Below are 16,961 nucleotides of genomic sequence, written 5' to 3' on the forward strand. Positions count from 1 at the left end.
TCCCTGATTCTGTCCATCACTCCCTTTCTTCCTTACTTCCTTACATTATTCTTCCTTTTCTACTTCCTTTCCAGAAGTATGAAGAGAATACCTCCTGGACACCAGGCACTAAGTACTGTCATCAAGCTCAATAAATATATTTGCTAGATCAATTTTCTTTGTTAATTTTTCTAATGTGGAATATATTAAAGAGCCTAGTGACCAGTACTTCTTAGATGAAGAGATCATTACAATTTGCATTTAACCTTCCTTCCAACTCTCATGAACTTGCTTCTAAACATATTATAAAATTAAGTTTAGAATTATGAATCTAAACTTTAGAAAGGGAAATGAAAATATGAATGAGGACAATCAAGGATGAAATAGTACTTTTAACAATATATGATTGTGAATCTTAGCATGATGGTACTGGTAATATTCTCAAATTTCACATCTTACAAAGGCAGAATTCCTGCTATCCTTTCTTTTTTCTAGTTACATAAGTCATAAACACTTAAAATTAGTTATGTCTCCATTATACATGGCCATATAGTATAGAATCAAATTTTCTTCTGGCAAAGGAAACCCAAATATACATTTCTATGGTACTGTATTTGTTGATATAGTAAAACAAAACAAGCCCCCTGGATATTTGTTTGTCTTCTTGGAAAAATAATATCCTAAAGAACATGAAAGAGGAAAACAATGTTAAAGCTTGTGTTTTCCAATATGTACAAATCCTGCATCTGTGCTGGTTACAAACTAAACTCATAACCAAATTTGCAGCCTTTGTGGAGTCTGATTGGAATGGTTAAATAATGTGAATTTTGAAGAACACTGAAAACCTCCCAGATGGATGCCACACAGCTCAGCTCATGTGTTTCTTCCAGGTGTAGTCTCAGAAGAGGATTTTGGTTTACATGTAACACTGGCCTGAAGGACCAAGGGGCAAGTTTGCTTTTCACAAGTCCAATGATAATCATGATAGTTAATCTTTAGTTAATGATGTGAATCTTGTTTCTCAATATGCCTTTTGGTCTATACCAATGTATGCCTTCCATGTATTGATTTATGACTTCAACTATAACCCCTGTCTCCCCGAAATATAGAAAACCAAAACTAAACCTGGCACAGCCAGTCCACTTGCTTAAGGCTTCTTGAGAGTGGCTCTGGGTCATGGTCTTCAAATTTGACTCAGAATAAACCTCTTAAATTATTTTACAGAGTTTGGGTTCTTTTCTGTTGACAAGACTGGCACCCAACATGGGGCTCAGAGAAGACTCAAGACCCCCGAAGGAGCAGCCAGGACTCAGCACCAGGTACTGGCATCATCGTTTTTGGCTCCCCCGACTCCAAGTTTCTCCTCTGGCTGAAATGGTAAGTCCTGCTGAGCTCTGGACCTCCTCCTTTTAGTTGATGGACATGGTTTACTCTGAGTTGGTTCTTTTCCCAGGAATTGATGTTTGAGATCCTAATTTTGATTTGGAGGTACATCCTAAAGGGTCTTCTCCACTGTCTTTTCACCCTAAAATTAATCTAAGTTGGCTTTTCTGTGCATTTTTGTGAAAGAGGAAACTGAACTATCTTTTTTGGAGCGAAATGAGAGACTGGGTTCCTGAACTCCAAGAAGAAAAGGCATTTTACTCCTCCCAGCCAAAATGTTCTCGTAGGTGAACAGGGTCCTGAGAGGGAGCTGTCTGGGGCAATTCCTCAGGGCACGAGTGGCCATAAAGGGAATCCCACAACACATTAATTAAAGGAAGGCTCATCCAGGAAACACATATAAGAGCTGATCACTCGGCATTTTGAGCCCTTGTGGAGGTGTACTAGATTCCTGAAGGGAGACACTGAGAAATGTAAGAGTGTAGGACAGTCTGGGTCATGAAATCTCCCGGAGGCCTGGCCCACAATCAGCACACTATGGTTCATGACACCAAACCCTACACTCCCGTTCGGTTGCTCTTTTTTTTTTTTCTGAGCCAGAGTCCCACCCTGTTGCCCCTGCTAGAGTGCCATGGCGTCAGCCTAGCTCACAGCAACCTCAAACTCCTGGGCTCAAGCGATCCTCCTGCCTCAGGCTCTCAAGTAGCTGGGACTACAAGCATGGGCCACCATGCCCGGCTAGTTTTTTCTATATATTTTTAGCTCTCTGACTAATTTCTTTGTATTTTTAGTAGAGATGGGGTCTCGCTCTTGCTCAGGCCAGTCTTGAACTTCTGAGCTCAAAGGATCCTCCTCTCTGGCCTCCCAGAGTGCTAGGATTAAAGGCGTGAGCCACTGCCCCTGGTCTGGTTTCTTCTTTCAAAGAAAAATGGTAAATAGATCTTACTAAAATGAGGAAAGACAAAGGGAATGACCCCCTTATCACTCCAGTTAGCTTATGCTGCCTCTACTTGCAAGTATTTGTGGAAATGGAAAGGTTCAAAGGCACGCCAGGTTTTCTACAGTTGCAGCTGCTTATAGCCAATTCTTGTGCACAAGTTCTTAGGAAAGGACAAATTAAATCAAGGAAAATTCAGAGTTCAAATGGTTGACTTAGGCTTATAGAGTTAAAATGTTCCTCAAACTATTTCTCTTTTCTTTTCTGGCTACTCTAAAACCTGATAGCTTTTTCTATTGATGTTAAATAACTCACTGTTTATGGTATTTGCAATTGAAAGGCTACATGGAGATACTGCAGCCAGGTATAGCTAAAATGAAAACTGAAAACTCATTTTGAACTAAAGAAAAAAAAAGGACTAAGGAGGTTTTATAAAATAATCACTTTGCCATGGAAACTGCTTTAGTGGAAACTTTGATCCACAGGCCTAATTAGATTGCTTATCAGAGCAAATAAAGTTTGCCATGTGAACAACTTCCAGTTTTGTCAGAAGAATTTTGGATCCTGTTGTCTTTTTTGTCAGACTGGTGAGTTGTGTTACAATCTCATGGCTAGACTTCTAGTGTAAAATCTATTAGAGCTTTGGGGGTGTGTGTATGTGTGTGAGTGTATATGTTTAGGTATGTTTTATGTATGTGCATGCATATCATGTTTGTGCTTATATGGTTCCTGTCTGGCTTAAAAACAAGGGAGCGCCATAAATTAACTAAACAAACCCAATGATTCATGTGAATTTAGTAATCTTTGGTAAACAAGCTGGGTTTTATTATTATTTTTAAAAAGGATATTATCGGTAAAGTAACAGTAAAAATGATTGCAAATTCTCAGCATACATTTGTTTTTGCCTGGGTTTTACCGGACATTTATGTTCTTGAGGTGTCAAGATTTGACATAAACGTTACAAAACTATAAACTCAGCCAAACACAAAACCATTTTTGATAAGGAAGGTAAATTTAATATCGTTGGCCTAATAATAGCTAAATCTCCAGAGTTACCACATAAATACCTATGTATTTAACTTTAAACGAAAAATATAGATGTGCGTCAGTGTCAACAAATTAGAGCGAATAAAACACCAAGTAGATAGAGCACAAAGCAGAAACTTATGGTCAAAAGTCTATGAAAATATTTTCATTTTGGTCTGTTAATCCTAACTGCAGGGATACTTTATGTCCACTGATTTCAATGTCTGCGGAAAGGGACACAAATGTGTTTCTAACTCTTCCTGTCATCTGATACTAACAGCACCGTTAGGGATTCAAAGCTGTCCTAAAAGCTGTAGTTTCAAGAGTTTAAATTGGAAGCTTGAGTTTTCCTTTAGTCTTGTCCACTTTGTGTCCCACTCTTTATAAGCTAGCCGGTTCTGTGAACATTATGTGGTATAACAAAATTTTTTCTAGGGAAAAAAATTCCTAAACTGTTAACTTTTGTATAGTAAGTTATTTTAGGATAAAAAAGCAAATAATTGGTAAAATCCAAAGAGAATCTCAAAACAGTCTTACTCTTTAGAAACAGTGCCTGTACTGAAGTTGACACCCAAGTTGAGAAAAAATGTTTTGAGGCCATTCAGATTGTTTTTAAAACAGCTTAATCTTGATCCTATGTAAAAAAAAATTAAAAGTGTTACAGCTCTGTCATTATTTGAGGCATTACAAATTGGTGCTGAAGGCTCTTTTCAGTCTAAAGTCAAGTAAATACCTTGTTGATGGGGCTCAGAAAACAATCTGAAAATGAAGGCTTCAGAAGCAAAAATTCTCCAACCTTGCCTTGTCTGCCTACCTCTTCTTCCAGTTCTTTCCTGAAGCTAGCCATAGCAATCAAAATGCCTCTTCCCCAAGGCAGGACATAAAGCCCAGCACCCCTTTTGCTGAAAACTCACCATAAAATCTAAAATTATTCTATGTAAAATCTAGACATACAATAATTATCTGACCTAATTTGTGTAACTCTCAAACCCCCATTCCAGGAGAGGCCCTGCCATAAGCCCAGAAGGAAGGAATGCACACTCAGAAGGGGACAAACGGAATTTAGACAGAAAGACCTTGCTGGGTTCCCCACTCAGCCTGTCAGAATCAGCTCACACCCTTTTGTCCAATCATATTTCTACACAGCTGTCCACACTTTATACATAAAAATGAACACTTTTTCCCCTGCACCTTTGAGTGTGTATCCTTAAGGCATCCATTTATAAGTTTTTTTGGTTTTGTCCTAGTAATCTTTATGTAAGTAAAATTTTCAGCAAATCTTTATAGGAACAGTGGCCTTTCCTCCCTACAGTTTGACTTAATTTTGGGGGCCAGAGACACTTTGATCCCTTCGATATCAGAAAATTTTGTTTTGGGATGTGGTGATTTGGAAGGATCTAACTAACTAATACCCTCTAAGTGGAATATAGTCTAAAATGTCTCCTGTGTTTATAAAATTTAAAAATGAATTTACATTATTCAAAATAATAAGTCTTATTAAAATGCTCATGTTTCTCTTGGTTAATATTTAAGAATTTAAAAAAACAATTAAAACTATATTGATCCCTGTTCTGCATTACAGATCTAACTTACAGCGTATAAAACTAGTTAACAAAAAATAAGTTAAAGGAATAAGTGGAATCTAGGTGAACTGCTAAAGTAAATAAATAAATTAGAGAAATACCAATGGAAAAAACACAAATGAAATTTTCATATAATTTAAAATCTGAAAGTCATGTTAAGATGATCATGAAATTTCTGAGTCATTTATAAAACACTAAACCATTTCAAACATAAGTTTAAGTTTATATACCTTGATATCTTATTTTTAAATATATTTAGGAAGGCTAATAAAATTGGTGGCAAATAACAGTACAAAGTCGCTTTAACTTCCTAAGTTTTTCTAACAGTTGATATTATGCTTAATATATGTAATTGAAACTTCTAGATGGAAGGGAAACAATTGTATGTAACAAACTTTTTTTAATAAAAAGGTTATGAGACATAAATATTGTCTAATTTATTGGTTTTCAAACTGCTTTAAACTAAATGAGTAAATAATAATTAAAATTAAATGATATAAACGTTAAAGGTTCTGAAAGCTTTATAAAAATCTTAACTTACAGTCAAATTGGTTAAAAATAGATGGATTTGTTTATAAGATTTTATGAAAATTAACTTTATCCTTAATACAGTAATACAATAAAAATTTTAGTTTTCTCTTCTGACCTAGATTTTCATATGACATTAATAAACATAACAAAAGATTTTAGGTATAACAAAACATTTTGTTCACCTTTTGAAGAAACTAGAAAAGGTTGGCGGGGAGGACAAAAACAGACAGATTCAGTCTCCTCGTTACCTTGTATTTCAGTCTGTCTATTAGGTCTTGTACTTGTTTGATAAACTGAGTCTCCTTTCTATCAAACAATAGGATTTTTGTATCTTAAAAATATTTATCGGTTTGGCTAAGTCAATGTCTATAATTTTATAATAACCTACAAACTTGTTTCATGACAACAAGTGTCTTATGATAAACAATTCATAACTTCCTGCGTTAAGCTTTCACTAACATTTAAAGTTACTAAAAATAAGAATTCTAGTCAATACATGTGCTTCTATATATAAAGTGTATCAAAGGATAAGATATGTTTCATAAGAAAAATGATAAAAGGAACATGAAAGTTGTTCCTATTAAAAACATATATCATTTTATTTAATTCAGAGGTTCTTTAAAGGTTACATCAAAATATGGATTTGAAAGAAAATAAAAACAAAATATAAAAAGTAACTTGTGAATAAGAGAAAAATGTATAAAAGGCAATGAATATAAAAATGTTTTATTTAGAAGAAAGTTTGAACAGAAAATTTTAGGCATGTCTTACAGCTGGTCTATAATCCGTACAGGTTGGGATAAAGTTATAAACAGAATTTATTAAGGAATTTTGTATGTGGTCCAGTTAGTTACAACTAAAAAGAAAGTTTGGTTAACACAAAGTTTTCCGTAAATATTAATTTGCTCTTAATAAAATTACATAATGTACTCATTTTAATTCCATAATCCGTTTCCTTTTAACTTAAAAAGTATCACATGAGAGGAGGTTATTCTTTACTTTTTGGTAATTGGTCTTTAAAAACTAAAAATTTTATACTGTATCAAGATAATCCATGCATTCTCTTTACTAGGTTTTGACTAACTACAAAAACTAAACTTTGAAGAAGGGGTTAAGGTTACAGCCATATAACTTACTTTAATCACCTTTAGAATCTTTTGATGACAATCTCTCTTGGTTAAATAAATGACCCTTATTTTATAGTGGCTTGTGATTGTATTTGAACAAATATTTTAAACCTTTGATATTTGACAGACTTTCCAAAACCCAAATTCTAAATATAGCCTTTTGACCATAAACTAGCTTTTTTATATATTACACACTGAAAGTGTTAGACAAACATATTAAATTTACTTGGTACAGTAAAGGCATACAGAAAACACTGTCAAATATACAATAGTGTTTAACTTCTTTGGGTTATATTTGTATAAGTATATTATTAATATATATTCCAGCATTGTAAAATCTTGATATGTCTTACTGTATATTATCATTAATAATTATAGGTATTATGTTAAATAACTGTATAACCAGAAAAATACCAGCCTTGTCAATTGTCTCTTTAAACAAAGCTAGTCTTAAGAATTTCATTTTACTTTAACTCATCTCAAAAAGTGTTTTTGTTTTTTAAACTAGCAAAGTCCAAAGATTGCTTCAAGGAAAAGCATGGAAAGGATTGACAAATTCTCTTAAATATAGGCTTCTAGTAACTTTGGAGATTTTATACCACTGGACTAAAACCATATAAAACTTCTAGGACTTTAATTAGAAAACTGATATGTCCATCAGTATAGCTAACTCAACCTCATGGGACCAAAGTCAAATTTTATAAAAAAAACTTTATTTAAATCATTACTGATTCTCTTGTTTTGTTTTCGAGACTCCTGGCATATTTTAAGTAAATAACAAGTCTAGCTGATATCTCTAAGACCTAAACCTACTGAATCTGCCAAGGCCCTGTTCCAACATCCTCCCTCTGGCCCCAGAGACTCTCCTGGAATAGGGGGCTAGTGAGATCATAAGGGCCAATTCCAAGGGATGGAATTAGTCTAAAGCCTTCAGATTAAAGAGGGGCGCACAGAAGCCTATAAACAAATACTAAGTAAAAAACTTTGTCTTTTCAGGCCATGTGGTGCAGATATCCATCCCAATCATAAAAATATTTTCCTGCTTCCTATAGACTTATCTTCCTGAGTACAGCTATTCTTAGTTATGGGGTTATGCAAAAGGAAATATAACAAATAATTTATCAACCACTTTAGGACAAATTACTAAAGAGACTAAAATAATATAACACAAACAAAAATCTCTAAATTCCTTAGCTTAAATGGTTAACAATGCTTATGTTTGCTGCAAGTCTACAACTAAACCCCGAAAAGATATAGTAGTAGTTTAATACTTACAGATAAATTAATTTTATAACCTTGCATTTGACATTTTGGGTTTTACTCTAACATTACCTAAAATGTTTTAAAGGATTAATGAATGCCTGTCTACCTCCAGTCCTGTCTGCCCTAAAACATTAATTGGCTATAAGCCCTTTTGGCTACTCAGTCCTCTGGGCCACAAGGATCCCACTGAAGGCTTGAATCGACTTGAAGCAGGTATCTACATCACGCTGGCAATCTATGGGACAAAATAAGAGTTTGGCCATAGATGCTGCCTCTGCCAGATCTTGGCCAAAATGGGGGAATTGTGAACTAAAATAAAATCTTAAGGCTACCCCTGACCAGCTGACTGAATGGACCCCGTGTTGGCCAAGGGGATATCCTACAAGTAAACTGCCTGCCACAGGGAGGGAGGTCAGACTTGCCTCATCATGCCCCCTCCCTTCTTGGAGACATCCTTTGCAACTCAGGCCTAAGGGCAATGCAAAACAAGTCTGCAGGTCCTCAATTTATACAACATTACCCCCTGTTAATGGGAAAGAAGACAAACTCTGTAAAATAATTTTAAAGATATTTATTCTGAGCCAAATTTGGGGACCATGAACCAGAGCCATACCCAAGAAGCCTTGAACAAGTGGTTGGGTTACTTTGGTTTTATATATGTCAGGGAGACAGGGGTTACAGGTAAAGTCATAAATCAATACGTGGAAGGTATACATTGGTTTTGCCCCAAAAAGGTGGGCCATTGCCAAGAGGGGGCGGGCTTACAGGTGATAGGTGGGTTTAAAGATTTTTTGAGTTGTAATTGGTGAAAGACATGAAGCTTTTGTCTAAAGACTTGGAATGTTAAGTAAGCCTATAAAATCAGAGACAAGCCACTGGACATATATTTGCTGTGTAAATTGAGGACTTTCAGGTTTGTCTTGCATAGCCTTTTGCCTGTTAATGAGTTGCAAAGGATGTCTCCAAGAAGGGAGGGGGACATGATGAGGCATGTCTGACCTCCCTCCTTGTGGCAGGCAATTTAGTTATAGGATATCCCCTTGGCTGAAAGGGGGTACATTCAATCAGCCAGTGTGTGTCGGGGGGAACTTAAGATGATCTGCCAGAGGCAGCATCTATGGCCAAATTCTTATTTTGTCCCATCTGTTGCCAGAATGGTATTCCTACCTGCCCTGAGTCCATCCAGTCCCTCTGTGGGACCCTTATGGCCAAAAGGGCCTACAGCCAATTAAATGCTTTAGGTCAGGCAGGACTGAGGGTGACAGGCACTCATCAACCCTTTAAACCCTTCTACACAATATTAGAGGAAAACCCAAAATGTCAGGGGCAAGGCTACAAAATTAATTCATCGACAAGTGTTGAACTACCATATTCTTTGGTTTAGTGGTAGACGTGTAGCAAACACAAGCATTGTTAACCATTTAAGCTAAATCATTTAGAGTCTCTATTGTGTTACAATATTTTAGTCTCTTTAGTAACTTATAGTAAGGTGGCTGATAAATTACTTGTTATATCTCCTTTTGCATACACCCATAACTGAGAACAATTAGACTGAGAAAGTTCTAAGTCTGTGGGAACCAGGAAAAAAAAATTTATGATTGGGATGGACATCTGCACCACATGGCTTGAAAAAACAGTTTTTCAGTTAATATTTGTTTAGGCTTCTGTGTGCCCCTCCTTGATCTGGAGGGTCTAAACTAATTCCAGCCCTCTGAATGGGGCCTCACAATCTCACAGGGCCCCTGTTGCATGATAGTCCCTGGGCCTAGAGGGAGGATACTTGAACGGGGCGTTGGCAGATTCAATAGTTCTAGGTCCTGGAGATATCAGGTAAACTTGCTATTTATTTAAAGCTTGTCACGACTGTAAACAAAACAAAAGAATCAGTAATGTTTTAAATAAAGAGTATTTTTATAAAAATTGAGTTCAGTCTCATGAGGTGAGCTAGCTACACTCATGGACATATCAATTTTGTAATGAAAGTCTTGGAAGTTTGTTATGTTTTATTCCAATGCTATATATCTCCAAAATTAACAGAAACCCATATTCCAGTGAACAAGTCAGTCCTTTCCATGACTACTTGAAGAAGTACACTTTGGACTAAGCCAGAAAAAAACACTTTCTGAGATGAATAAAAGGAAAATAATAATTGTGTAGGGATGACAAAACTTGCACTAGCCATGGTTAAAGAGACAACTGGCAAACAAAATTGGTTATTTTTGTAGCATATGGCAATTTACATAATAACCATAATTACTGATAACATACACCAAGACATGTCAGTATTTTATAATGCTGGAACATATATTAATGACATATTATACAAATATAGCCCCCAAAAATTAAATGCCATTTCATATTTGACAGTGTTCCCTGTATGGTTTTCAAAAACAAATAAATCTATTGTCTGCCTTAGACTTTCAGTGGCCCTAATATATAAAAAGCTAGTTTATGGTCAAAAGGCTATATTTAGAATTTGGGTTTTGGAAAGTCTGTCAAATATCAAAGGTTTAAAATATTTGTTCAAATACAATCACAAGCCACTATAAAATAAGGGTCATTTATTTAACCAAGAGAGATTGTCATCAAAAGATTCTAAAGGTGATTAAAGTAAGTTATATGGCTGTAACCTTAACCCCTTCTTCAAAGTTTAGTTTTTGTAGTTAGTCAAAACCTAGTAAAGAGAATGCATGGATTATCTTGATACAGTATAAAATTTTTAGTTTTTAAAGACCAATTACCAAAAAGTAAAGAATAACCTCCTCTCATGTGATACTTTTTAAGTTAAAAGGAAACGGATTATGGAATTAAAATGAGTACATTATGTAATTTTATTAAGAGCAAATTAATATTTACGGAAAACTTTGTGTTAACCAAACTTTCTTTTTAGTTGTAACTAACTGGACCACATACAAAATTCCTTAATAAATTCTGTTTATAACTTTATCCCAACCTGTACGGATTATAGACCAGCTGTAAGACATGCCTAAAAATTTTCTGTTCAAACTTTCTTCTAAATAAAACATTTTTATATTCATTGCCTTTTATACATTTTTCTCTTATTCACAAGTTACTTTTTATATTTTGTTTTTATTTTCTTTCAAATCCATATTTTGATGTAACCTTTAAAGAACCTCTGAATTAAATAAAATGATATATGTTTTTAATAGGAACAACTTTCATGTTCCTTTTATCATTTTTCTTATGAAACATATCTTATCCTTTGATACACTTTATATATAGAAGCACATGTATTGACTAGAATTCTTATTTTTAGTAACTTTAAATGTTAGTGAAAGCTTAACGCAGGAAGTTATGAATTGTTTATCCTAAGACACTTGTTGTCATGAAACAAGTTTGTAGGTTATTATAAAATTATAGACATTGACTTAGCCAAACCGATAAATATTTTTAAGATACAAAAATCCTATTGTTTGATAGAAAGGAGACTCAGTTTATCAAACAAGTACAAGACCTAATAGACAGACTGAAATACAAGGTAACGAGGAGACTGAATCTGTCTGTTTTTGTCCTCCCCGCCAACCTTTTCTAGTTTCTTCAAAAGGTGAACAAAATGTTTTGTTATACCTAAAATCTTTTGTTATGTTTATTAATGTCATATGAAAATCTAGGTCAGAAGAGAAAACTAAAATTTTTATTGTATTTGCTGTATTAAGGATAGAGTTAATTTTCATAAAATCTTATAAACAAATCCATCTATTTTTAACCAATTTGACTGTAAGTTAAGATTTTTATAAAGCTTTCAGAACCTTTAACGTTTATATCATTTAATTTTAATTATTATTTACTCATTTAGTTTAAAGCAGTTTGAAAACCAATAAATTAGACAATATTTATGTCTCATAACCTTTTTATTAAAAAAAGTTTGTTACATACAATTGTTTCCCTTCCATCTAGAAGTTTCAATTACATATATTAAGCATAATATCAACTGTTAGAAAAACTTAGGAAGTTAAAGTGACTTTGTACTGTTATTTGCCACCAATTTTATTAGCGTTCCTAAATATATTTAAAAATAAGATATCAAGGTATATAAACTTAAACTTATGTTTGAAATGTTTTAGTGTTTTATAAATGACTCAGAAATTTCATGATCATCTTAACATGACTTTCAGATTTTAAATTATATGAAAATTTCATTTGTGTTTTTTCCATTGATATTTCTCTAATTTATTTATTTTCTTTAGTAGTTCACTTAGATTCCAGTTATTAGTTTAACTTATTTTTTGTTAACTAGTTTTATACGCTGTAAGTTAGATCTGTAATGCAGAACAGGGATCAATATAGTTTTAATTGTTTTTTTAAATTCTTAAATATTAACCAAGAGAAACATGAGCATTTTAATAAGACTTATTATCTTGAATAATATAAATTCATTTTTAAATTTTATACACACAGGAGACATTTTAGACTATGTTCTGCTTAGAGGGTATTAGTTAGTTACATCCTTCCAAATCACCACATCCCAAAACAAAATTTTCTGATATCGAAGGGATCAAAGTGTCTCTGGCCCCCAAAGTTAAGTCAAACGATAGGGAGGAAAGGCCACAGTTCCTATAAAGATTTGCTGAAAATTTTACTTACATAAAGATTAATAGGACAAAACCAAAAAAACTTATAAATGGACGCCTTAAGGATACACACTCAAAGGTGCAGGGGAGAGTGTTCATTTTTATTTATAAAGTGTGGACAGCCGTGTAGAAATATGATTGGACAAAAGGGTGTGAGCTGATTCTAACAGGCTGAGTGGGGAACCCAGCAAGGCCTTTCTGTCTAAATTCTCTTTGTCCGCTAATGAGTGTGCATTCCTTCCTTCTGGGCTTATGGCAGGGCCCCTCCTGGAATGGGGGTTTGAGAGTTACACAAATTAGGTCAGATAATTATTGTATGTCTAGATTTTACATAGAATAATTTTAGATTTTATGGCGAGTTTTCAGCAAAAGGGGTGCTGGCCTTTATGTCCTGCCTTGGGGAAGAGGCATTTTGATTGCTATGGCTAGCTTCAGGGAAGAACTGGAAGAAGAGGTAGGCAGACAAGGCAAGGCTGGAGAATTTTTGCTTCTGAAGCCTTCATTTTCAGATTGTTTTCTGAGCCCCATCAACATGGTATTTACTTGACTTTAGACTGAAAAGAGCCTTCAGCACCAATTTGTAATGTCTCAAATAATGACACAAAGCTGTAACACTTTTATTTTGTTTTACATAGGATCAAGATTAAGCTGTTTTAAAAACAATCTGAATGGCCTCAAAACATTTTTTCTCAACTTGGGTGTCAACTTCAGTACAGGCACTGTTTCTAAAGAGTAAGACTGTTTTGAGATTCTCTTTGGATTTTACCAATTATTTGCTTTTTTATCCTAAAATAACTTACTATACAAAAGTTAACAGTTTAGGAATTTTTTTCCCTAGAAAAAATTTTGTTATACCACATAATGTTCACAGAACCGGCTAGCTTATAAAGAGTGGGACACAAAGTGGACAAGACTAAAGGAAAACTCAAGCTTCCAATTTAAACTCTTGAAACTACAGCTTTTAGGACAGCTTTGAATCCCTAACGGTGCTGTTAGTATCAGATGACAGGAAGAGTTAGAAACACATTTGTGTCCCTTTCCGCAGACATTGAAATCGGTGGACATAAAGTATCTCTGCAGTTAGGATTAACAGCCCAAAATGAAAATATTTTCATAGACTTTTGACCATAAGTTTCTGCTTTGTGCTCTATCTACTTGGTGTTTTATTGGCTCTAATTTGTTGACACTGACGCACATCTATATTTTTTGTTTAAAGTTAAATACATAGGTATTTATGTGGTAACTCTGGAGATTTAGCTATTATTAGGCCAACGATATTAAATTTACCTTCCTTATCAAAAATCATTATCAAAAATCATTATGGGCCGGGCGCTGTGGCTCACGCCTGTAATCCTAGCTCTTGGGAGGCCGAGGCGGGCGGATTGCTCAAGGTCAGGAGTTCGAAACCAGCCTGAGCAAGAGGGAGACCCCGTCTCTACTATAAATAGAAAGAAATTAATTGGCCAACTGATATATATATAAAAAATTAGCCGGGCATGGTGGCGCATGCCTGTAGTCCCAGCTACCCGGGAGGCTGAGGCAGAAGGATCACTCGAGCCCAGGAGTTTGAGGTTGCTGTGAGCTAGGCTGACGCCACGGCACTCACTCTAGCCTGGGCAACAAAGCGAGACTCTGTCTCAAAAAAAAAAAAAAAAAAAAAAAAAATCATTATGTCTTTGGCTGAGTTTATAGTTTTGTAACGTTTATGTCAAATCTTGACACCTCAAGAACATAAATGTCCGGTAAAACCCAGGCAAAAACAAATGTATGCTGAGAATTTGCAATCATTTTTACTGTTACTTTTCCGATAATACCCTTTTAAAAAAAATAATAAAACCCAGCTTGTTTACCAAAGATTACTAAATTCACATGAATCACTGGGTTTGTTTAGTTAATTTATGGTGCTCCCTTGTTTTTAAGCCAGACAGGAACCATATAAGCACAAACATGATATATATGTACATACACACAACATACCTAAACATATACACTCACACACATACACACACCCCCAAAGCTCTAATAGATTTTACACTAGAAGTCTAGCCATGAGATTGTAACACAACTCACCAGTCTGACAAAAAAGACAGTAGAATCCAAAATTCTTCTGACAAAACTGGAAGTTGTTCACATTGCAAACTTTATTTGCTCTGATAAGCAATCTAATTAGGCCTGTGGATCAAAGTTTCCACTAAAGCAGTTTCCATGGCAGAGTGATTATTTTATAAAACCTCCTAAGCCCTTTTGTTTTCTTTAGTTCAAAATGAGTTTTCTGTTTTCATTTTAGCTACAACTGGCTGCAGCATCTCCATGTAGCCTTTCAATTGCAAATACCATAAACAGTGAGTTATTTAACATCAATAGAAAAAGATATCAGGTTTTAGAGTAGCCAGAAAATAAAGGAGAGAAATAGCTTGAGGAACATATTAACTCTATAGGGCTAAATTGACCATTTGAACCCTGAATCTTCCTTGATTTAATTTGTCCTTTCCTAAGAACTTGTGCACAAGAATTGGCTATAAGCAGCTGCAACCATAGAAAACCTGGCATGCCTTTGAACCTTTCCATTTCCACAAATACTTGCAAGTAGAGGCAGCATAAACTAACTTGGGTCCTAAGGGGGCATTCTCTTTTTTTTTTTGTCAGTTTTTAAAGGATCTGTGTCCCATTTTTCTTTAGAACCAACTGGGCCAGGCCTGGTGGCTCACACCTCTCATACAACACCCTGAGAGGCCAAGATGGGAGGATCGTTTCATCTCAGGAGTTCGAGACCAGCCTGAGCAAGAGCGAGATGTTGTCTCTACTAAAAATACAAACAAATTAGTCAGACAACTAAAAATATATAGAAAAAACTAGCCGGGCATGTTGGCGCATGCCTGTAGTCCCAGCTACTTGAGAGGCTGAGGCAGGAGGATCGCTTGAGCCCAGGAGTTTGAGGTTGCTGTGAGCTAGGCTGACACCATGGCACTCTAGCAGGGGCAACAGAGTGGGACTCTGTCTCAAAAAAAAAAAAAAAAAAAAAAAGAGCGACCGAATTGGAGTGTAGGGTTTGGTGTCATGAACCATAGTGTGCTGATTGCGGGTCGGGCCTCCTGGAGATTTCACGACCCAGACTGTCCTACACTCTTACATTTCTCAGCTTCTCTCTTCAGGAGTCTAGTACCTCCAAGAGGGCTCAAAATGCCAAATGATCAGCTCTTATATGTGTTTCCTGGATGAGCCTTCCTTTAATTAATGTGTTGTGGGATTCCCTTTATGGCCACTCGTGCCCTGAGGAATTGCCCCAGACAGCTCCCACTCAGGACCCTGTTCACCCACAAGTACCTTTTGGCTGGGAGAAGTAAAATGCCCTTTCTTCTTTGGAGTTCAGGAACCCAGTCTCTCATTTTGCTGCAAAAAAGACAGTTCAGTTTCCTCTTTCACAAATGCACATAAAAGCCAACTTAGATTAATTTTAGGGTGAAAAGATAATGGAGAGGACCCTTCAGGCTATACCTCCAAATCAAAATTAGGATCCCAAACATCAATTCCTAGGAAAAGAACCAACTCAGAGTAAACCAGGACCATCAACTAAAAGGAGGAGGTCCAGAGCTCAGCAGGACTTACCATTTCAGCCAGAGGAGAAGCTGGGAGTCGGGGGAGCCGGAAAGGATCATGCCAGTACCTGGTGCCGAGTCCTGGCTGCTCCTTCGGGGGTCTTGAGTCTTCTCTGAGCCCCATGTTGGGCGCCAGTCTTGTCACAGAAAAGAAGCCAAACTCTGTAAAATAATTTAAGAGGTTTATTCTGAGTCAAATTTGAAGACCATGACCCAGAGCCACTCTCAAGAAGCCTTAAGCAAGTGGACTGGCTGTGCCGGGTTTAGTTTGGTTTTCTATATTTCGGGGAGACAGGGGTTATAGTTGAAGTCATAAATCAATATACATGGAAGGCATACATTGGTATGGACCAAAAGGCATATTGAGAAACAAGATTCACATCATTAACTAAAGATTAACTATCATGATTATCACTTGGACTAGTGAAAAGCAAACTTGCCCCTTGGTCCTTCAGGCCAGTGTTACATGTAAACCTAAATCCTCCTCTGAGACTACACCTGGAAGAAACACATGAGCTGAGCTGTGTGGCATCCATCTGGGAGGTTTTCAGTGTTCTTCAAAATTCACATTATTTAACCATTCCAATCAGACTCCACAAAGGCTGCAAAATTGGTTATGAGTTTAGTTTGTAACCAGCACAGATGCAGGATTTGTACATATTGGAAAACACAAGCTTTAACATTGTTTTCCTCTTTCATGCTCTTTAGGATATTATTTTTCCAAGAAGACAAACAAAACATTCAGGGGGCTTGTTTTGTTTTACTATATCAACAAATGCAATACTGTAGAAGTGTATTTTTGGTTTTTGTTTGTCAGAAGAGAATTTGGTTGTATACTATAAACCCATGTATAATGGAGACATAAATAGTTTATGGCTCGTGTAGCTGGAATAAAGAAAGTGACAGTAGAAATTCTGCCTTTGTAAGATCTGAAATTTGAGAAT

The 16,961-nt window shown here is 35.6% G+C and overlaps 1 protein-coding gene across 1 annotated transcript in view; it reads right to left on the reverse strand.

Annotated features, from left to right (window-relative positions):
* Positions 1-16,105: 16,105 nt before the first annotated feature.
* The window catches only part of PDCL3 (phosducin like 3), a 32,083-nt gene continuing 31,227 nt past the window's right edge, over positions 16,106-16,961 (reverse strand). The window contains exon 7 of the transcript XR_012918614.1: positions 16,106-16,179. The gene's annotated coding sequence lies outside the window, so the exon portion shown is untranslated. The remainder of the gene's footprint in view (positions 16,180-16,961) is intronic.

This window comes from Microcebus murinus, chromosome 3, assembly GCF_040939455.1.
Source record: "Microcebus murinus isolate Inina chromosome 3, M.murinus_Inina_mat1.0, whole genome shotgun sequence".
NCBI lineage: Eukaryota > Metazoa > Chordata > Mammalia > Primates > Cheirogaleidae > Microcebus > Microcebus murinus.